Here is a 23,509-nt window from a genome sequence, read left to right as displayed (position 1 = left end):
AGTGAGATGATGTGGCCCACGCAGTCACTAACGTGACACCACACTCGCTCACAATACTGAGAGGCCCCTTTCACTAGCACCAGTGAAACAGCGCCTGGTCAGCCCGGTAGGACTGCCACCAGTCCCTCGTTAGATATAAGCCCGCTCCGTTTACTGCATTATATCGGCCTAGAAACCAGCCCCGGTAGCATGGAAAGTTAAGCCGAGAAACGGATATGTGAATTTGTGGATAGAGATAAAAGAGCAGCCCATGGTTAAATTACATATTTAGTCTCCTTAAGGGCACACTATACAATACACTATATACACAATGGTTATATATATGCAATACTATAGTACTATAGTGTTAGGACAAAAGATCTAAGCAGATGGATCATGTCAATTACCAAGTTCACGTTCGATCGTGAGTGCGCTGGGCTGCAGGAGGGGCATGGCCTGCCAGATGGCTCCTAGGTTCTTCACAGCACGTTACTCGAAGTGTACCGAGAGCCCATGTGGCCTTACACTAGCCTATATCCCCTCGGGTCACTCCGCTCCTACCCTCTGGGCTGAACCCAAATCCTCTCCTCTCGCCTGTAGCAGCTAAAAACTCCAAAACCTAAGATGGGTAATAACTCTTTAATGGACGGTCCAAGAGAAGGGGTTTTGGCGCAATCGGATCCGGCTGGGCCCCTGCTATGTGTTGAGACTAAATGCATCTTTACTATCTGGATCCTATTAGACAATCTTATCTTCCTTTCCTGAGGTGTTAGAACAGATCGAAACCCTGGGAGACGTTCAATCGGTTCCAGAGAGCTCAAAAATGTACACGATGTACGGCTAGGACGTATAGTATCTCCATAACTCCTCATGGAATTAAGTTTCTGGAACGTTTTTGCAACTAGAGCAGAACACTATACTGAAAGTAAGTCTTTGCTGGCTCAAGGTGTGAGATCAGTCACGCACAGCCTTTTGAGGCTTGACCCCCGGCTGAGATAGATATTCTCATACAGCTGAAGATAGGATACAAACGATTGACATGAAACGATATAGTCTTCACACCAAGTTTTTGATTGTTCCATTTTGAGGAGGATTTGGAGAGTTTCTGCTCAGTTTCCGCTTGCTGGTTATGTGCAGAAGGAATTTTTCAAAGAGTTTTTGGAGCAGAAAACGTTTTTTGAGAAGTTTTTGATGCAGAAACTCAACAAGAGTTTCGGCTCAATTACGGAAACCCAGCAAAAAAAGATTCAAAGAAATGAATGAGAAGAGTTTTCCAAGCTTTTTTGAGGATGATTCCATAAAGGAGGCGCATTTCAAGCAATTTCCCCATAAATACATAATGGAAGCAGCTTGCAGAACAATCCCCTCACATAAGGACACATTGCGGGGTCGTGCTCGGAGCTCCGGTGCCGGCAGCAGCAGGGGGAGGAGGAGGAGGCGGTGAGGCCGCAGTCAGGAGTCGCCTCCTCCGTCTCCCAGGCTGCAGTGCGCAGGCGCAGCAGGAGGTGTAGTAGTAGCCGCTCGGCCGCCGCTCTCCTCCTCGCCATGTTGCAGTGACTTGGGCCTCCAGCAGCTTCCCCGCTCCGTCTATGCGGCCCGAGCCTCGCTCTGGAGCGGTCACCGAACCAGGCGGTGAGTGAGCGGCGCGCAGGGTACGTGAGGCCGGGGATCGGGCAGGACGGGGTAGGCCGCACTCGGGCCTGGCATGTCGGGAGGGCGCCTGGCTGGTGGTGTGTGCTGGAGCCCGGAAGGGTGCACGGCATGGCGGGCTGAGCAGGGCCTGCACTGGGAGGGGGGAAGTGCGGCAATTACCGGGCATTGTTCGGCTGCTGCCGTTAATCCTGTGTGTGGCCGGAAGCGGCAGGCAGCATGGCATCAGGCGGGGAGAGGGAGCCCCGGGGGGCAGTGCGACCGCCACAAAGGGCCGGCTGCCCGGGGAAATGGCGAGGGGCCTCCTGCCCGTGGGGAGATAGTGGGGGTCTCATGGCGCCAGGGGAGAGTGCAGGGGTCTCTAGCCGGGGGAAGGGGGTCTGCCACTGGGGAAGGGGGTCTCATGGTACTGGGGGGAGAGTAGTGGTGGGGGAAGGGGTCTCCTGGTACTGGGGAGAGAGTAGTGGTGAAGGAAGGGGGTCTCCTGGTACTGGGGAGAGAGTAGTGGTGAGGGAAGGGGGTCTCCTGGTACTGGGGAGAGAGTAGTGGTGGGGGAAGGGGTCTCCTGGTACTGGGGAGAGAGTAGTGGTGGGGGAAGGGGGTCTCCTGGCACTGGGGGGAGAGTGCAGGGGTCTCTAGCCGGGGGAAGGGGGTCTGCCACTGGGGAAGGGGGTCTCCTGGTACTGGGGAGAGTGGTGGGGGAAGGGGTCTCCTTGTACTGGGGAGAGAGCGGTGGGGGAAGGGGGTCTCCTGGCACTGGGGAGAGAGTAGCGGTGGGGGAAGGGGGTCTCCTGGCACTGGGGGGAGAGTAGCGGTCGGGGAAGGGGGTCTCCTGGCACTGGGGAGAGAGTAGCGGTGGGGGAAGGGGGTCTCCTGGCACTGGGGAGAGAGTAGCGGTGGGGGAAGGGGGTCTCCTGGCACTGGGGAGAGAGTAGCGGTGGGGGAAGGGGGTCTCCTGGCACTGGGGGGAGAGTAGCGGTGGGGGAAGGGGGTCTCCTGGCACTGGGGAGAGAGTAGTGGTGGGGGAAAGGGGGTCTCCTGGTACTGGGGAGAGAGTAGTAGTGGGGGAAAGGGGGTCTCCTGGTACTGGGGAGAGAGCGGTGGGGGAAGGGGGTCTCCTGGCACTGGGGAGAGAGTAGCGGTGGGGGAAGGGGGTCTCCTGGCACTGGGGGGAGAGTAGCGGTGGGGGAAGGGGGTCTCCTGGCACTGGGGGGAGAGTAGCGGTGGGGGAAGGGGGTCTCCTGGCACTGGGGAGAGAGTAGCGGTGGGGGAAGGGGGTCTCCTGGCACTGGGGGGAGAGTAGCGGTCGGGGAAGGGGGTCTCCTGGCACTGGGGAGAGAGTAGCGGTGGGGGAAGGGGGTCTCCTGGCACTGGGGAGAGAGTAGCGGTGGGGGAAGGGGGTCTCCTGGCACTGGGGAGAGAGTAGCGGTGGGGGAAGGGGGTCTCCTGGCACTGGGGGGAGAGTAGCGGTGGGGGAAGGGGGTCTCCTGGCACTGGGGAGAGAGTAGTGGTGGGGGAAAGGGGGTCTCCTGGTACTGGGGAGAGAGTAGTAGTGGGGGAAAGGGGGTCTCCTGGTACTGGGGAGAGAGCGGTGGGGGAAGGGGGTCTCCTGGCACTGGGGAGAGAGTAGCGGTGGGGGAAGGGGGTCTCCTGGCACTGGGGGGAGAGTAGCGGTGGGGGAAGGGGGTCTCCTGGCACTGGGGGGAGAGTAGCGGTGGGGGAAGGGGGTCTCCTGGCACTGGGGAGAGAGTAGCGGTGGGGGAAGGGGGTCTCCTGGCACTGGGGGGAGAGTAGCGGTGGGGGAAGGGGGTCTCCTGGCACTGGGGAGAGAGTAGTGGTGGGGGAAAGGGGGTCTCCTGGTACTGGGGAGAGAGTAGTAGTGGGGGAAAGGGGGTCTCCTGGTACTGGGGAGAGAGCGGTGGGGGAAGGGGGTCTCCTGGCACTGGGGAGAGAGTAGCGGTGGGGGAAGGGGGTCTCCTGGCACTGGGGGGAGAGTAGCGGTGGGGGAAGGGGGTCTCCTGGCACTGGGGGGAGAGTAGCGGTGGGGGAAGGGGGTCTCATGGCACTGGGGAGAGAGTAGCGGTGGGGGAAGGGGGTCTCCTGGCACTGGGGGGGAGAGTAGCGGTGGGGGAAGGGGGTCTCCTGGCACTGGGGGGAGAGTAGCGGTGGGGGAAGGGGGTCTCCTGGCACTGGGGGGAGAGTAGCGGTGGGGGAAGCGGGTCTCCTGGCACTGGGGGGAGAGTAGCGGTGGGGGAAGGGGGTCTCTTGGCACTGGGGGGAGCGTAGTGGTGGGGGGAAGGGGGTCTCCTGGTACTGGGGGGAGAGTAGTGGTGGGGGAAGGGGGTCTCCTGGTACTGGGGGGAGAGTAGTGGTGGGGGAAGGGGGTCTCCTGGCACTGGGGGGAGAGTAGTGGTGGGAGGAGGGGCGTCGGGTAGGGGGTCTCGTGTCACCACGGAGAGTGATGGCCGGTGGGGGAGGGTGTCATGCCACCGGGGAGAGAGTGGTAGCAGGGGAAGGGGGTCTTCTGGCAAAGGTGTGATAGTGGGAAAGGGAAGGGTTTTTCTGTCATTGAGGTGGGGGATGGGTTTTCCTGGCAGGGAGGTGTGTGTGTGGTGGGGGGGTCTGTTGTGTGTGGGTGGTCCCTTGTCAGGATGATTTCTGGTCTGTGTGGTTGCCTTGTCTTGCGGGGGTTTCCAGCAGTGAGTCTCCTCTCTAGAGATGTACACCCTTTGATTTTGACCCGACTTGGCCGTGATAGAACAGTTCTGGCCGGTTCAGCCTGGAGTCTTGGATCCTTTTCCTGCACTTCAGGTCACTTTTGGACTCTGATGTGACCCCTGTCTGACCGCCACACTGCCATTGTTGTCCTTACCCAGTGATGAGGGTTGTAGTAGGTGATGGACAGATGATGAAGGTCCTACATGAAGCTTATGGTGGTCCCCCGGGCCCTCTCCGCAGCGTCTAGGCCCCTAATTACCAAATCTAACTTCTGCTTTCAGTAGCAGACGAGTGATTCCGGAGTCTGGGAAAGCAGAATCCCCCCCCCCCCAGCCATGGAGGCCGGTTTGGTCGCACCCAGCTTTCCTGCACTCGGATAGGCTTCCTACGATATGGGGCACATTCCTGCGGCTGAAGACGTCTTGTTCACATCACAGTGGTGTACGCAGAGTAAACAATGCTCAGGAAAACGATTCATCCTCCGCCTTCCTGTGCGAACGCTCCCAGCATGCCCTAGTAACCTGCGTCTGCTCAGGCATGCTGGGAGTTGTAGTTTCTCAGCAGTCTTGGAGACACAGGCCTGTGACCGCTGTTATGCCTTCATATACTCTTCAGAAAACCCAATGTTTCCTTTTGTTGTTTTTATAGAACCCTGTTGAACAAACTCGAAATCCCTCCATGCCACATCATGCTGGCAAAAACCAAACAGGCTGCGTGCAGTTATTTTTTTGAACTTGTATAGTTCTTCTTTTCTCTCTTACTTTTCGGACGGTGCTGACCAGTCGATGGGGCGTTAGTTCCCCAGACTAGTCGGCCGTCTTTCCATGTTATCACTGCGTACACCCGGACTCAGAGACGCAGTGACGCTGCCGGAATGAGCGGCGCTCATGTGCAGATTTGCGTGAGCGTCGATGACGCCGGTCGCGCAAGTTATGTTATCAAAATTTAAAAAATGCGCCATTTTCCAATACCTGTAGTGTCTCCATTTTTTTGTGATCTCGGGTGGGGTGAGGGTTTATTTTTTGCGTGCTGAGCTGACGTTTTTGATATCATTTTGGTGCAGATACGTTCTTTTGATGGCCCGTTCATTATTGCGTTTTAATGCAATGTTGCAGCGACCAAAAAACGTAATTCTGGCATTTTGATTTTTTTTTTCTGGTACGCCGTTTACCAATCGGATTTATTCTTGTTATATCTTGATAGATCGGGCGATTCTGAACGCTGTAATACCAAATGTGTGTATTTTTTTAATTGTTTTATTTTGAATGGGGGGGGGGGGGTGATTTGAACTTTTTATTTTATTTTTAGTATTTTTAAAACCTTTTTTTTTATTATAATTTTCAGTTATTTCAATAGGTCTCCTTGGGAGACTAATAAGCAGCCCTGCTGTATGTAGCAGTAATGCTCACTTGCTATCCGTGCCCACGCTGGCACCTATGAGCGGTATTAGTGACGCGCTTCCGGCACGATCACATTAAATGCTGCTGTCAGATTGACAGCAGTATTTAACAGGTTAACAGCCGCTGGTGAATCATGATTCCTCCCGCGGCTATTAGGGGCACATGTCGGCTGTTCAAAAAAGCTGATGGGATAGGTGTGGGCTCAGCGCCGGAGCCCACAACAAAGTGAGACATGGCATGCACAGTACAGGTACGGCGCATGTCGTAAAGGAGTTAAAGCATTTATTTAACGGAGTTACATTATACAGGTGAATGCTGTTGGATTCAAGGACGTGGGGGACCTGACTGGTTCCCTTTAAGGACACAGTGACCCCACTTATGTTTATTTTTTCTGTATTGAGCGAGGCCGCGCACGTCTAGTCAGCATGTGACTGCATGTATTGAGCGAGGCCGCGCACGTCTAGTCGGCATGTGACTGCATGTATTGAGCGAGGCTGCGCACGTCTAGTCGGCACGTGACTGCATGTATTGAGCGAGGCCGCGCACATCTTGTCGGCACGTGACTGCATGTATGCAAACTTCGTACTTGTGTCAATGGAAAATCCTGACGGTGCGCTTGGGGCTCGCTGTGAGGATTCACAAGTCTACAGTCACATAGTTACTGGACAACCCCTTTAAGTATTACTAAAACCTGAGCAAATCTTGTGCGTGTGTCTGTAGGAATTTGTGTAGGTTTGGGGAAAGGTGGTGGGGGTCTTAGAGCACTTTCCCGTGGATGTCAGGGCATTTTTCTTGCTGTTTGTAAATACTGCCTGACGCCTTTGGCCGTAAATTTTCCACAGTCTTCAATGTCTTTATTGGAGAAAGTCACCAAAGGATGGGTGGTAAGTTGCGGCTAAGTAAGGGGGTCTGATACTTGGGACCCTCGCAACTCTGAGAACGGCTGGTTTCTGTACACGGAGGGGTCCAGTAATGGTAGCAGGAAGAATCTGCCCAGTGTGGACATGCACAAGACGTAGTCACACGTGGCAGTAGTGGTGCGCCGGGCACATTTAGGTGCGGCTCTCCAGTGTTTGATACATTACTGCCCCCCGGGAGTATACGGCCATTTCCAGCAGTCATCCTGTTACAAATAATCATCTTTACCGTTATTGGCCTCGTTTACATCGTCTTTATCGCTTCATTGGGGGACACAGATAACCGTGGTTGTATGCTGCTAGGAGGCTGACACTATGCAAAAATGAAAAGAACAATAACTCCTCCCCGACAGTATACACCACCGACAGGCACGGAGCACCTCAGTTTGTGCTTGGTGTTTGTAGGAGGCGGACCTGGATCTCCCAGATCCGCAGCTAATCATTGGCGCACCTGGATCTCCCAGATCCGCAGCTAATCATTTTTTGCTTTCGCAGGTTTGTTGTGTTTTACTAATTATTTATTTTGTTTTTCAGATTCAACTTTTAGGGAATCAGGGTGTTAGTTCACTCTGCCTTCCCATTATTAGCGGCTGAGCGAGCAGTGTGGTGTCACCCACAGCGCAACACTCAGGCCTGCTGGCAGGACATTTCTCCCCTGTGCCTTCATTGGTGCCTCAGGGTGAGTTTGGTGGCCGGTCCTTGCCGAATTTCCTCCTCACCCCTCTCCTCGGACAGGGCTGAGGGGCAGACGGTAGTCACCAGCGGTGACCTTCCCCCCCCCCCCCCCCTTTTACCCCAAGGGGGTTGATGCCGTCCCCTGCAAGAGGGTTCTTCTCTCCAGCGTCCCTGCCTTCCCTTGGGCCCCTGGACGACCCTCACCTTACAGCGCTGAAGAACAAGGTAACGACGACATACCGGGGGGAAGGAGATTGATGTTTGTGTTACGCGCCATTTCCACGCTGGCTCGCTCGCTCCCCTGGACCTGTCAGCGCTGCCTTGCATTCAGAGCCGCGGCTCCCCTTTTTTACTTTCACTTTCCCTCAGTTCGGGCCGGTCGGCCACGCCTCCTGATCGCCCGCGCTTTCTGGCGCCCAGCGATATTTTAATACAGCTCACACGTCCCCTTCTGGCGCTGGACCTATCAGGGGTTTCCCTCTTCCCGGTCATTTGCTGTGCGATTAACCACTCCCCCCTTTCCCCACGAGGCCTATATTCCTCCTCCATCTTGGATTCTGCTCCCTATCGGACGCTACACCGCTCGGGGGGCACGGATACCGGCTCAGCTGCAGCTCTTTCCTTCCTGTACGGTAGGCTTTCATCCGTACCCTAGCATCCCTCCCCTGCAGTATATCATACTCCGGAGGCAGCACTGCAGTAGTTTAGACTTACACAGGCAGAGCTTTCCAACCTTTTTTTCTTACCATAAGCTCACAGCCTACATACGTCCAACTCTATTGGGGCTTCTGTTTCCAAACCCACCATCATTCATTACGCTTGCTCACGCTGCAAGAAAAAGTGGTCAGCAGGTCAGTCGTCGCCCTTCTGCCAATCCTGCAGTCCGCCTACCATGTCTGCCCCGCAGGAAGCTTTTGAAACTCGGAATGTGTGCACTCCCCCTCCCCTAGAGTGGGCTGTTGCTATGTCTCCGTCAGTCTCTGACTTGACTAAAGTATCTCAATCTCTGGTCCAGGCGCTTAAACGACTTCCGCATCTAGCTACAGCCACCGTCTCTCATGGCGAGTCGCACGCACCTGTTATCGACCCTCAGAAGAACGCTCCGGCCGCTCTAGAAAGAGGTCCCTGTCTGGCTCCTCTTTCAGCTCTCCGGGTCCCTCAGCAGTTCCCAAGCTGCTCACCTTTTCCCAATTCCCCTCTTCGGAGGAGGACCTTGGGTCGGACATAGATTCCCAGTCCGGGTCTGACTCAGACCAGACGTCTGGCATACAGACTATTGTAGATGGTCTTATCTTGGCTATCTCCCAAACTCTTAGGCTATATTCACACTTTGCGGATTTTGCTGCGGATCCGCAGCGGATTTGACCGCTGCGGATCCGCAGCAGTTTCCCATGAGTTTACATTTCAATGTAAACCTATGGGAAACAAAAAACGCTGTGCACATGCTGCAGAAAAATCCGCGCGGAAACGCTGCGGATTACATTCCGCAGCATGTCACTTCTTTTCTGCGGATTTTCAGCTGCTCCAATAGAAAACTGCAGTTGAAAATCCGCAGAAGAAAACGCAGTAAAAACCGCGATAAATCCGCAGTAAAAACCGCGATGGGTTTTCACTGCGGATTTTGCAATTCCGCTGCGGAAAAATCCGCAGTGGAATCTGCAAAGTGTGCACATAGCCTTAAACAGGACGAGGTTCTCTCACAGGATCCTTCCGTCTCCTTCAAACAGGTCAAGCGTCCTTCTCGCTCCTTTCCCAATCACGAGGAATTTAAGGTTACCCTGTCTAAGCACTGGGAACATCCTGAGAAGCGTTTCCCAGGTAGAAAACACCTGGACATATTATACCCTTTTAGTCCTCACCTTCTTGCCAAATGGGCAGAATCTCCAAAGGTGGACCCGCCAGTTTCCCATCTTTCATCCAAGACGGTCCTGTCCTTACCAGACGGTGCGTCTCTTAAAGACGCTACGGACAGACAGATCAAGACTCTAGCCAAATCAGCTTTCGAGGCATCAGGAGCTTCCCTCTGCCCCAGTTTCGCCTCCACCTGGGTGGCAAAGGCCATTTCGGCCTGGGCCAAGATTCTTCGACGAGGCATTTTGGCTTCGGCTTCCCCACAGGAACTGGCTGATTTGGCGGACCATATTGGCCACGCGGGCAAATACGTTTTGGCTGCCTCCTTGGATGCAGCGGCCTGCTCCGCAAGGGCAAGTAGCAACATCATTGCCATACGCCGCATTCTGTGGCTCAAAGCATGGGGCACAGATACAACTTCTAAGAAGTCTCTCACCAACCTAGCCTTTCAGGGTTCCAGGCTCTTTGGCTCTCGGTTAGACCAGATCATTTCTGATGCCACGGGAGGAAAAAGTACTTCCCTCCCTCAGTCTAGACCTAAACGTTTCTTCAACAAAAGGACCCTAGGCCTTTTAGGCACTTTCGTCAATTTCAGACCACTGACTCCTCTTCCCAGCAGGAGCAACCTTCCGCTTCAGGAGAGCGGAGGAGACCCTCTTACAAGCCAGCCCCCAGATGGAGAACTAAGAGCCAACCTTTCAGGTCCTCTGGCTCCAGATCTGATAGATTTCGTTCCAAGTGACGGGTCGCCCCCACCTGGAATGATTTCCAGGGTGGGAGGCAGACTTCTTTCCTTCCGGGACGCCTGGTTGTCGGTAGTCAGCGACGCATGGGTCAGAGAGGTAGTTACCTCCGGTTACAAGATCGAATTTTCTTCCCTTCCGGAAAATCGTTTCTTCCTCTCTCGTCCACCAAGGCAACCGTCTCAACTGCCCGGGTTTCTTCAGGCGTCTCTTCCCTGGTCACAGCTGGCGTAGTCATTCCTGTCCCTTTAAACAAGCGTTTTTCGGGGTTCTACTCGAACCTCTTTGTAGTCCCCAAGAAGAACGGTTCCCTTCGCCCAATTCTGGATCTTACGCTTTTGAACCGCCATGTTCGACTCCGCCGCTTCAGGATGGAGTCCTTGCGGTCTGTGATTGTCGCCATGGAGCCTGGGGAGTTCCTCTGTTCGGTGGACATTCAAGATGCGTACCTTCTTGTTCCTATCTACGTAAGGCACCAGAGGTATCTTCGGTTTGCTATCCAGGAAGAGCACTACCAATTCACGGCCCTCCTGTTCGGCCTGGCGTCGGCCCCCAGGGTCTTCACCAAGATCATGTCGGCGGTCATGGCCATCCTTCATTCCAGGGGGATACTCATCATCCCCTACCTGGACGATCTTTTGATCAAGGGTTCATCTCATCGAGACTGTGTGTGGAGCCTCCAGATTTCTCTGGACACTCTGACTCGCCTCGGCTGGATCATCAACCAGGACAAGTCATCTCTGATTCCCTGACAGTGTCTGTCCTTCCTAGGCATGGAATTCGACACGAACTTGGCTCGGGTCTTCCTCCCACTGGACCAATTCTCCGGTCTTCACAAAGCAGCCTGATCTCTCAAACACCCAGCTCCTCGCTCGCTTCGGTTCTGCATGGCAGTCCTGGGAAAGATAGTTGCCTCCATTAAGGCCATTCTCTTTGCCCAATTCCACACCAGTCCCCTCCAACTGTTTCTTCTCTCCACTTAAAACAGATCCACAACCTCACTGGACCGCCCCGTTTGTCTTCCTCGACAGGTTGGACAGTCACTGACCTGGTGGACCCGGTCTTCATCGCTCCTCAGAGGGAGGTCTTTCCTTCTGCTTCAGTGATCGGTTGGGGAGCGGTCTTCCGACATCTCACAGCGCAGGGTCGCTGGACCCCCCAGGAGGCTCTTATTCCTATCAACTTACTGGAGATCAGAGCAATCTTCCTTGCCCTACTCCACTGGCAATCACTCCTGGCGGGTCATCCCGTCCGCATCCAGTCGGACAACGCCATGGCCGTGGCATACTTAAACCACCAGGGTGGGACGCGAAGCAGTCAGGTAATGGCAGAAGCAACCAAGATACTTCATTGGGCGGAACGTCACGTTCCGGTCATTTCAGCTGTCCACATTCCGGGGTCGAAAATTGTGCAGCCGACTTCCTCAGCCGCCAGGGCCTGGCGGCGGGCGAGTGGTGTCTCCATCCCTCAGTATTCGACCAGATTTGTCTTCGTTGGGGCACCCCAGACGACGACCTCATGGCATCTCGGATGAACCACACGGTTCCTTTATTCGTGGCCAGATCCCTGGACCCTCTGGCCATCAGCCACGACGCCCTGGTAATCCCATGGTCGCAGTCTGTTTCCTTACCTGTTTCCCCCTCTTCCCTTGATCCCAAGGGTAGTAAAAAAGATAGTTAGACGGGATTCCGGTCATACTCATAGCTCAAGACTGGCCAAGGCGCCTTTAGTATGTGGAGCTCGTCAACATGCTCGTGGATACCCCTTGGAGACTCCCAGACCGCCCAGATCTTCTCTCACAATGCCCACTCTTCCGCCAGAGTTCTCAGTCCCTGCATTTAACGGCATGGCTGTTGAGGCCGCAGTTCTGAGGGAGTCTGGTTTTTCTCATCAAGTCATACAGACCATGATCAGAGCCAGGAAGCCAGCTTCTTCTCGCATTTACCACAGGTACTGGAAGGCCTTCTTCTGGTGGTGCGAGACACACGACGTCTTTCCGATGATTTTTTTCCCTTCTGGACTTTCTGGGGTTCCTGTAATCGGGTCTCGACTCGGGTTTGTCCCTCAGTGCCCTAAAGGGTCAAGTTTCTGCCTTGTCCATTCTTTTCCAAAGGGGCTTGGCTTCCATCTCTCAAGTGAAGACCTTTCTGCAAGGAGTTGCTCATCTTGCTCCTCCTTTTCGTCCTCCGCTGGAACCTTGGGACCTCAATTTGGTTTTCCGTGCCCTTCAGACCGTTCCTTTTGAACCGCTTCAGGACGTCTTTTTCCTTTCTTTCCTGGAAGGTGGCCTTCCTCATTGCCATCACTTCAATTAGAAGAGTTTCCGAGTTGGCAGCATTATCCTGCTGCTCCCCTTTCCTGGTTCTTCATCAGGACAAGGTCGTTCTAAGACCTGTTCCCGAGTTTCTTCCCAAGGTGGTTTCCACTTTCCACATCAATGAGGATATCATTCTTCCTTCTTTTTGTCCTTCTCCTGTTCACTCCTTGGAGAAGTCTCTTCACAAGCTTGACGTTGTCAGGGCCGTGCGGATCTATCGTTCTAGAACTGCCCATTTTTGCAAATCAGACTGTTTGTCATCGCTTGTCGCCGGAAAGGCCTTCAAGCGTCCAAATCCACAATTTCTCTCTAGATTCGTTCTGCTATAACGGAATCCTACCGCGTTCGAGAGACACAGCCCCCTCCTGGGGTACGGGCCCACTCCACCAGAGCTGTCGGTGCTTCCTGGGCTGTTCGTCACCAAGCCTCCGCTTTGCAGGTTTGCAAGGCTGCCACCTGGTTGTCTTTGCATATGTTCACGAGGTTCAACAGGGTTCATACCCAGACCTCGTTAGAGGCAGGTTTTGGTAGGAAGGTACTGCAGGTGGTGGTCACACAGCGACCGACCCGAGTCCTTTTTCTCGTTTCCTTTCTACCCACACTTTTCTGGGACTGCTTTTGGACGTCCCACGGTTATGTGTCCCCCAATGAAGCGATAAAGAAAGAGGGATTTTTGGTTCTCACCGTAAAATCTTTATTGGAGCCTTCATTGGGGGACACAGCACCCTCCCTGGTTATTTGTTCTTGGTACTGTTTTTGGACCTACAAGTCCCGATTGAGTTGGTACGCATGTGTTTTAAGTTATGGTTATTTCTCCTACTGCTTTTTTTCACCAACTGGATTGCTCCGTGCCTTTCGGGGGTGTATACTGCCGGGGAGGAGCTATTGTTCTCTTCCTTTTTGCATAATGTCAGCCTCCTAGCAGCAGCAGCAGCATACACCCACGGTTATCTGTGTCCTCCAATGAAGGAAGGCTCCAAGAAAGAGACTTTACTGTGAGTACCAAAAATCCCTGTTTTGACTTTTGGTCACCCGACCATCAGCCGTGGTTCATGTCAAGCATTCAAGGAAGATCTGAAAATACACATTTTCCTTTCCACAGAGGTGTCTGTGGGATGGAGGAGGGGAGCGGGTGTGTGATTGGGTACAGAGGAGAGTATTTGCCCTGAAGTTATTGTTGTCTTTGCTTTGCTGCTTCTTCCATTCATGAGCTATGGGCCAAATAATGAATCTGAAGAACCTTGTAAAATCGGTGCGATCTGGGGTGAACCGAGGTGGTCGCTCCACACAGATGACGTATGCAGGGATGTGTCGTTGTACAACGCAGGGACCCTGCAGTCCACTCCATCAGCTCATACAAAGCCATGCTGTAATTCGCCATTGTTAGAGGGGGAGGAGAGATGACTCCTTGCTGCAGCTTACAACCCACTGTTTGTGTAGCACCCTGGTCCCTCCACTTGTCTGGAGGTAGAGTAAAAGCGATAGTCTCTCTTTTAAGATTACTTTACCTAGGTGGCTAACAATGAATGTAATTCTTCCTTCCTCCTGCGGAGGTGCTGCAGAGACACTGACCATTTGATGCCAAGCTCCTGTACAGGATCGCAGCATGCCCTATTCCCTTCCAAGTCTCTGGGTGTTTTAAAAAAAATAAATAAATTGCATCTGATTCATACAGACATGTTGCCGATATTAACCCCTTCATGACCCAGCCTATTTTGACCTTAAAGACCTTGCCGTTTTTTGCAATTCTGACCAGTGTCCCTTTATGAGGTAATAACTCAGGAACGCTTCAATGGATCCTAGCGGTTCTGAGATTGTTTTTTCGTGACATATTGGGCTTCGTGTTAGTGGTAAATTTAGGTCAATAAATTCTGTGTTTATTTGTGATAAAAACGGAAATTTGGCAAAAATTTTGAAAATTTCGCAATTTTCACATTTTGAATTTTTATTCTGTTAAACCAGAGCGTTTTGTGACACAAAATAGTTAATAAATAACATTTCCCACATGTATACTTTACATCAGCACAATTTTGGAAACAAAATTTTTTTTTTGCTAGGAAGTTATAAGGGTTAAAATTTGACCAGCGATTTCTCATTTTTACAACGAAATTTACAAAACCATTTTTTTGAGGGACCACCTCACATTTGAAGTCAGTTTGAGGGGTCTATATGGCCGAAAATACCCAAAAGTGACACCATTCTAAAAACTGCACCCCTCAAGGTGCACAAAACCACATTCAAGAAGTTTATTAACCCTTCAGGTGCTTCACAGCAGCAGAAGCAACATGGAAGGAAAAAATGAACATTTAACTTTTTAGTCACAAAAATGATTTTTCAGCAACAATTTTTTTATTTTCCCAATGGTAAAAGGAGAAACTGAGCAATGAAAGTTGTTGTCCAATTTGTCCTGAGTACGCTGATACCGCATATGTGGGGGTAAACCACTGTTTGGGCGCACGGCAGGGCTTGGAAGGGAAGGAGCGCCATTTGACTTTTTGAATGAAAAATTGGCTGCACTCTTTAGCGGACACCATGTCACGTTTGGAGAGACCCTGTGTGCCTAAACATTGGAGCTCCCCCACAAGTGACCCCATTTTGGAAACTAGACGCCCCAAGGAACTTATCTAGATGCATAGTGAGCCCTTTAAACCCCCAGGTGCTTCACAAATTGATCCGTAAAAATGAAAAAGTACTTTTTTTTTCACAAAAAAAATATTTTAGCCTCAATTTTTTTCATTTTCAGATGGACAACAGGATAAAATGGATCCTAAAATTTGTTGGGCAATTTCTCCTGAGTACACCGATACCTCACATGTGGGGGTAAACCACTGTTTGGGCACATGGTAAGGCTCGGAAGGGAAGGAGCGCCATTTGACTTTTTGAATGATAAATTATCTCCATCGTTAGCGGACACCATGTCGCGTTTGGAGAGACCCTGTGTGCCTAAACATTGGAGCTCCCCCACAAGTGACCCCATTTTGGAAACTAGACCCCCCAAGGAACTTATCTAGATGCATACTGAGCACTTTAAACCCCCAGGTGCTTCACAGAAGTTTATAATGCAGAGCCATGAAAATCAAAAATAATTTTTCTTTTCTCAAAAATGATTTTTTAGCCTGGAATTTCCTATTTTGCCAATGGTAATAGGAGAAATTGGACCACAAATGTTGTTGTCCAGTTTGTCCTGAGTACGCAGATACCCCATATGTGGGGGTAAACCACTGTTTGGGCGCACGGCAGGGCTCAGAAGGGAAGGCATGCCATTTGGCTTTTTAAATGGAAAATTAGCTCCAATCATTAGCGGACACCATGTCGCGTTTGGAGAACCCCTGTGTGCCTAAACATTGGAGATCCCCCACAAATGACCCCATTTTGGAAACTAGACCCCCAAAGGAACTAATCTAGATGTGTGGTGAGAACTTTGAACCCTCAAGTGCTTCACAGAAGTTTATAACGCAGAGCCATGAAAAAAAAAATAAAAAAAATTATTTTCTCAAAAATGATTTTTTAGCCCGCAATTTTTTATTTTCCCAAGGGTTACAGGAGAAATTGGACCCCAAATGTTGTTTTCCAGTTTCTCCTGAGTACGCTGATACCCCATGTGTGGGGGTAAACCACTGTTTGGGCACACGTCGGGGCTCAGAAGGGAAGTAGTGACTTTTAAAATGCAGACTTTGATGGAATGGTCTGCGGGCGTCACGTTGCGTTTGCAGAGCCCCTGGTGTGCCTAAACAGTAGAAACCCCCCACAAGTGACCCCATTTTGGAAACTAGACCCCCAAAGGAACTTATCTAGATATGTGGTGAGCACTTTCAACCCCCAAGTGCTTTACAGAAGTTTATAACGCAGAGCCGTGAAAATAATAAATACGTTTTCTTTCCTCAAAAATGATGTTTTAGCAAGCAATTTTTTATTTTCTCAAGGGTAACAGGAGAAATTGGACCCCAATAATTGTTGCGCAGTTTGTCCTGAGTATGCTGGTACCCCATATATGGGGGTAAACCACTGTTTGGGCGCACGTCGGGGCTCGGAAGTGAGGGAGCACCATTTGACCTTTTGAATACAAGATTGGCTGGAATCAATGGTGGCGCCATGTTGCGTTTGGAGACCCCCTGATGTGCCTAAACAGTGGAAACCCCTCAATTCTAACTCCAACACACCCCTAACCCTTATCCCAACTGTAGCCGTAACCCTAATCACAACCCTAACCCCAACACACCCCTAACCACAACCCTAACCCCAACACACCCCTAACCCTAGCCACAACCCTAATTCCAACCCTAACGCTATGTGCCAACGTTGCGGATTCGTATGAGATTTTTCAGCACCATTTTTGAAAAATCCGCGGGTAAAAGGCACTGCGTTTTACCTGCGGATTTACCGCGGATTGCCAGTGTTTTTTGTGCGGATTTCACCTGCGGATTCCTATTGAGGAACAGGTGTAAAACGCTGCGGAATCCGCACAAAGAATTGACATGCTGCGGAAAATACAACGCAGCGTTTCCGCGCGGTATTTTCCGCACCATGGGCACAGCGGATTTGGTTTCCATATGTTTACATGGTACTGTAAACCTGATGGAACACTGCTGCGAATCCGCAGCCAAATCCGCACCGTGTGCACATAGCCTAATTCTAAAGGTATGTGCACACGCTGCGGAAAACGCTGTGGATCTGCAGCAGTTTCCCATGAGTTTACATTTCAATGTAAACCTATGGGAAACAAAAATCGCTGTACACATGCTGCAGAAAAACTGCACGGAAACGCAGCGGTTTACATTCCGCAGCATGTCACTTCTTTCTGCGGATTCCGCAGCGGTTTTACAACTGCTCCAATAGAAAATCGCAGTTGTAAAACCGCAGTGAAATGCGCAGAAAAACCGCGGTAAATCTGCGATAAATCCACAGCGGTTTAGCACTGCGGATTTATCAAATCCTCTGCGGAAAAATCCGCAGAGGACCAGAATACGTGTGCACATTCCTAACCCTAACCCTACCCCTAACCCTAGTTCTTACCCCAACATTAGTGGAACAAAAAAAAAAAAAAAATTCTTTATATTTTTTTATTGTCCCTACCTATGGGGGTGACAAAGGGGAAAGGGGGGGTCATTTACTATTTTTTTTATTTTGATCACTGAGAGGTTATATCTCAGTGATCAAAACTCACTTTGGAACGAATCTGCCGGCCGGCAGATTCGGCGGGCGCACTGCACATGCGCCCGCCATTTTGGAAGATGGCGGCGCCCAGCAAAGAAGACGGACGGACCCCGGGAGGCTAGGTAAGTATAAGGGGGGGGAGATCAGGGCACGAGGGGGGGGGGGGGGCGTCTGAGCACGGGGGGGTGGATTGGAACACGGGGGGGTGGATTGGAGCATGGGGGGGTGGATCGGAACACGGGGGGGGGGGGGGGGATCGCTGTGCGGGGGGTTTGATTGGAGCACGGGGGGTGTGATTGGAGCACGGGGGGAGCGGACAGGAGGACGGGGAGCGGAGCACAGGACGGAGGGGAGCGGACCACAGATCGGAGGGCTGGGGGGGCGATCGGTGGGGTGGGTGCACATCAGTGTTTCCAGCCATGGCCGATGATATTGCAGCATCGGCCATGGCTGGATTGTAATATTTCACCAGTTTTTTAGGTGAAATATTACAAATCGCTCTGATTGGCAGTTTCACTTTCAACAGCCAATCAGAGCGATCGTAGCCACGGGGGGGGGGGGGTGAAGCCACCCCCCCTGGGCTAAACTACCACTCCCCCTGTCCCTGCAGATCGGGTGAAATGGGAGTTAACCCTTTCACCCGATCTGCAGGGACGCGATCTTTCTGTGACACAGCATATGCGTCACAGGTCGGATTGGCACCGACTTTCATGACGCATACGCTGTGTCACAGGTCGGGAAGGGGTTAACCTTGGAGAATGCATTTGGACATGTGCAAACAGACGTCACACGGAAGGAAATTACGGACACGCGGACGTCGCACGGATGTCAATGTGGATGAAAATAATGTGTTTTCTGGATGAATATTGAACAACTTCGTGCTTGTCTGACACTGACCTAAAGTTGACAAAGAGATGGCGGGGTCTGGTCCCATTTTTTCACCGATCATTATGTACTGTCCTTTTTTTATGCTATATTCTTTTTTGCTGTTTTCTGGTGGTTGAAGGGCGTCAGATATCGCGAATTGCAGGGTTTTGCATTTCTGCAGTCTGTTCCTGGGTGCACATGGCGGCTGTTTCTTGCCGGCCGCGGTTGCAGGGTTTTGCATTTCTGCAGTCTGTTCCTGGGTGCACATGGCGGCTGTTTCTTGCCGGCCGCGGTTGCAGGGTTTTGCATTTCTGCACTCTGTTCCTGGGTGCACATGGTGGCTGTTTCTTGCCAGCCGCGGTTGCAGGGTTTTGTATTTCTGCAGTCTGTTCCTGGGTGCACATGGTGGCTGTTTCTTGCCGGCCGCGTTTGCAGGGTTTTGTATTTCTGCAGTCTGTTCCTGGGTGCACATGGCGGCTGTTTCTTGCCGGCCGCGGTTGCAGGGTTTTGCATTTCTGCAGTCTGTTCCTGGGTGCACATAGCGGCTGTTTCTTGCCGGCCGCGGTTGCAGGATCTTGCATTTCTGCAGTCTGTTCCTGGGTGCACATGGCGGCTGTTTCTTGCCGGCCGCGGTTGCAGGGTTTTGCATTTCTGCAGTCTGTTCCTGGGTGCACATGGCGGCTGTTTCTTGCCGGCCGCGGTTGCAGGGTTTTGCATTTCTGCAGTCTGTTCCTGGGTGCACATGGCGGCTGTTTCTTGCCGGCCGCGGTTGCAGGGTTTTGCATTTCTGCAGTCTGTTCCTGGGTGCACATGGCGGCTGTTTCTTGCCCGCCATGGTTGCAGGGTTTTGTATTTCTGCAGTCTGTTCCTGGGTGCACATGGCGGCTGTTTCTTGCCGGCCGCGGTTGCAGGGTTTTGCATTTCTGCAGTCTGTTCCTGGGTGCACATAGCGGCTGTTTCTTGCCGGCCGCGGTTGCAGGATCTTGCATTTCTGCAGTCTGTTCCTGGGTGCACATGGCGGCTGTTTCTTGCCGGCCGCGGTTGCAGGGTTTTGCATTTCTGCAGTCTGTTCCTGGGTGCACATGGCGGCTGTTTCTTGCCGGCCGCGGTTGCAGGGTTTTGCATTTCTGCAGTCTGTTCCTGGGTGCACATGGCGGCTGTTTCTTGCCGGCCGCGGTTGCAGGGTTTTGCATTTCTGCAGTCTGTTCCTGGGTGCACATGGCGGCTGTTTCTTGCCCGCCATGGTTGCAGGGTTTTGTATTTCTGCAGTCTGTTCCTGGGTGCACATGGCGGCTGTTTCTTGCCGGCCGCGGTTGCAGGATCTTGCATTTCTGCAGTCTGTTCCTGGGTGCACATGGCGGCTGTTTCTTGCCGGCCGCGGTTGCAGGGTTTTGCATTTCTGCAGTCTGTTCCTGGGTGCACATGGCGGCTGTTTCTTGCCGGCCGCGGTTGCAGGGTTTTGCATTTCTGCAGTCTGTTCCTGGGTGCACATGGCGGCTGTTTCTTGCCGGCCGCGGTTGCAGGGTTTTGCATTTCTGCAGTCTGTTCCTGGGTGCACATGGCGGCTGTTTCTTGCCCGCCATGGTTGCAGGGTTTTGTATTTCTGCAGTCTGTTCCTGGGTGCACATGGCGGCTGTTTCTTGCCGGCCGCGGTTGCAGGATCTTGCATTTCTGCAGTCTGTTCCTGGGTGCACATGGCGGCTGTTTCTTGCCGGCCGCGGTTGCAGGGTTTTGCATTTCTGCAGTCTGTTCCTGGGTGCACATAGCGGCTGTTTCTTGCCGGCCGCGGTTGCAGGGTTTTGCATTTCTGCAGTCTGTTCCTGGGTGCACATAGCGGCTGTTTCTTGCCGGCCGCGGTTGCAGGGTTTTGCATTTCTGCAGTCTGTTCCTGGGTGCACATAGCGGCTGTTTCTTGCCGGCCGCGGTTGCAGGATCTTGCATTTCTGCAGTCTGTTCCTGGGTGCACATGGCGGCTGTTTCTTGCTGGCCGCGGTTGGGTAACACGAGGTTTACCTCCATCAGCTCTTTTTCTGGTGGCCAGAAGTTCTGCATCACTTCCTCCCCATCTGGCTGTAAAGCAGATCTGAAAGGTTGCGATCTGCGCGATTCAGGGTGTAAACTACTTTCACTCCTCGTACTTGTGTAGCCTGAAAGTAAGAACTTGTAGAAACAGGTGACTTCCTACCTGGCCGAGCGTCATCCCCTCCCCATTGTTAGTCTATGTGGCTAAGCTCCCTCCCCATGTACATCTGCGGCATGATGATCTATTGCCTTATTTGCTACTTCATTTTTCTGTAATGCACCCACTTCCTGGCGAGCTTTTAGTCATTTGCCAATCTGAGCAAGCAGAGCTGCAGTGTAAAGCAGGGACGGCAGGTCCGTCTTGTCCTCTGGGATGGGTGATGGATTTCAAGCTGCCTGTGACTTTATTTGAACACCCTACAGATCACTGGGAGGCCTGGTCCCGAGACCCCCATCGATTGCACAAAGTGACTGATATGCGCTGTCCTGTAAGTCCGGTGGAGGTCTCGGGACCCTCACCAAAGTTTAGAACGTACACATGAATTGGGAGCTGGTCAGCGCCGGTCTTGGCGAGTACGGCCCGTACGTCTGCAGTCAGGTACGTTACTATCTTTTCTGCTGCAGCCTCCGTTCTTTGCCTCCATCTTTAGGTCTCCTAATCTATAGAAATCAACATTTGTGTGTAAAGTACACCCAATGATGGCGCTGTTCCGCAGCTGTCTGCATACAAAGGCCGACCTTCAGACACAGTGGGCAAAGGAATTCTGTCAGCACAAAATGACTGTTCAAACCCAGCCTAAACGCTCGGTGCACCCTGAGCCTGACCACGCACATCAGCGCTCCTTCCCGCCTCCTTGTTTCTCATTTATCTCTGTCCTCATTACAGGAGGATGGAGATTAATGGCAATTTAAGCAGGTGGGAAGGATTGCTGAGCTGCTTGGCCACCCCAAGGGTTAATTGCGTGCCTGTGCTTAGTTTGAACAGTCGTTTTGTGCTCAGACTCTGAGGCAACTTCCAATTTTTCCTATTTTTAAGGTAGTGGTTGTCTTACCTGAGCTGCTGCTACCAGCATGTAGGAACGGACTATAGAAAACTATAAACTGCAGTGTTGGGGGTATGACCTGTGGAGGAGGAGGTGAGCTGTAACATTTATTGTGAATGGTGGATCCTGTGTTATCTACTGTATATAGAGGTGTTATCAGTCATTGTACAGGAGGAAGAGGTGAGCTGTGACATCACCTATTGTGAATGGAATATATGATTGCTATGAATATGGTCAGCTCCTATCTAGGCCATTTCTCCCTACTGCGAGGGATATATATATATATATATATATATATATATATATATATATATATATATATATATATATATATATATATATATATATATATATATACACACACACACTATGAAATTGCAGAATGACCTGTAGTCTGAGCTGTACATCTATGTCTATGGGAGGGGGTTGCGGGCATGCTCTGTCACCTGCGCAGAGGTCCTTGTTGTGGAGTCGCCCCTCACTACTCCTGTGCAGTAATGCCCGCAGCCATAGATTGGGGGGTATATGATAACACATGATTCGTGGTCTCCTTCCAGGACTGTAGACGTTTCCTCTCCTCACCTTGATGGGGTTTTGTACGAGGTGAATGCCAACGAGGCGGCTGCTTTTCTGCAGACGCCTTTTATCAGCGAGGCAGCTGACAGCTCGGTGCATGTGCAGACGGCGGCTCCCTGTGCACCAGACACAATGCGGGCCGGTGTGGGGCTGCATACAGGAGGCCCCATGTAAGAAGGCGCTGGTGGATAACGAGCTGCGTGCGGACACGTCGCCTTGTTTATGTTGGAGCACGGACCAAAAATAGTCCCTGATTGCCCCGGGGGGTGATGCTGTGATCCCAGCCGCAGGGCCCCGCGCCAATACCTGCAGGCGCCTGTGTTCTCCAAGTACTGCACATCCCATTATGATATTTATTTTTTTTTGGGGGGTGGGGGGGGGGGCGAGTTGTTCTTTAGAAGGACACCATTTGTTTTCATGTGCACAATTTAAAAAAATGAAATTCAGTTTTAAAAAGAAGAAAAATGCAATTCCGCAATTTTTTTTTTTTTTTTTTACATTTTATTTTATTTACATCATTCTTTATGAAAAAAAAAGTCCTAGCGACCTAATTACAGGCTACCTGCATAGTTCTATTTTTCTTTTTAAGTAACCCTCAGCGGTTTCAGTTTTTGGGTGACGGATTATTTTTTGTGCCATTAGGTGAGCTGTGATATCATCTATTTTGATTGGTGGATCCTGTAGATAGGGGTGTTACCTGTTGGTAATTATTAGGATAACTCCTGTAACCTTTCTGAAACCTCACTTTTGACCTCTGATCTCGTGGTAATCAGTCCGCATTGGAGTTATCTGTAGTCTCGGCGTTACAGTAGTGTCCGCGGTCGGCGCTGGTTGTAGTTTGGCTCGCTGACTACTAGGCTGTAATATGCATGGCCCGTTAGGTCTACCCCACTCTGGACGTGTCAGATTTTGCTCCCTTGTGTGGGTGAGACCCTGTCATGAGCGATTCCTCCTCCAATGACGGAATGTTTCAGATAACGAGGCTTCATGTCTGGTCATAACATCTCCGGGCTGATGGTATGTGCCGCGCGGTAAGGCGACTCCGGCGTGTCCAGGCACACAGCGTCACTCCTTTGTGTTCTGCTCACCCGTGTATCCGCTTATATACGACGTTGTCTTTACTCTTCCTCTTTCTTCCACATTTTGCATAGTTTTTTTTTTTTTTTTTCTGTTCAACTGTTCCGAGCCTGCGTGAAGAAATAAGTAATCCTGCTTACCGTACTTTATTTTACAACGATCCCTTCCTTGTGGCCACATGTAAAAAATGGACGAAAATCCCATTTTAAAAGGTTATTGCCATCTTCGTAACTGGACATGGTCAGCGCTTAAAAATTACAGGCAATTTATTCTTTTATTAAAAATTTTCTATCATTTTTTGAGATTTTTTTTAATTATTATTATTATTATTATTTACAGCTTATTGCCTTGGAGACAGACCACTGGTTCTAGACAAGTTTTCTTTTTTTGTTTATTATTGAGCTTGTAAGCTCGGTCCTGCAGTTACTTTCTACTTCCAAACCGCTTCAGAGCAGCGCTTACAGGCTAGACTGCAGCGGTGGTCGGTCTCCTTGTGTTGTGGATTCTGTTTTTGGGCTCC

General features: G+C 51.5%; 1 protein-coding gene across 2 annotated transcripts in view; it reads left to right on the top strand.

The window, feature by feature from the left end:
- The first annotated feature begins 1,467 nt into the window (after positions 1–1,467).
- Positions 1,468–23,509, top strand: part of PUM2 (pumilio RNA binding family member 2) — a 48,061-nt gene continuing 26,019 nt past the window's right edge. The window contains exon 1 of one of the 2 annotated variants that reach the window (XM_069728140.1): positions 1,468–1,611. The gene's annotated coding sequence lies outside the window, so the exon portion shown is untranslated. The remainder of the gene's footprint in view (positions 1,612–23,509) is intronic. The other variant, XM_069728141.1, reaches the window with a different exon arrangement.

Source organism: Ranitomeya imitator, chromosome 5 (assembly GCF_032444005.1).
Source record: "Ranitomeya imitator isolate aRanImi1 chromosome 5, aRanImi1.pri, whole genome shotgun sequence".
Classification (NCBI taxonomy): Eukaryota; Metazoa; Chordata; class Amphibia; order Anura; family Dendrobatidae; genus Ranitomeya; species Ranitomeya imitator.
Note: the sequence above shows the minus strand (reverse complement) of the source record. Positions and strands in the feature narration are given on the sequence as shown.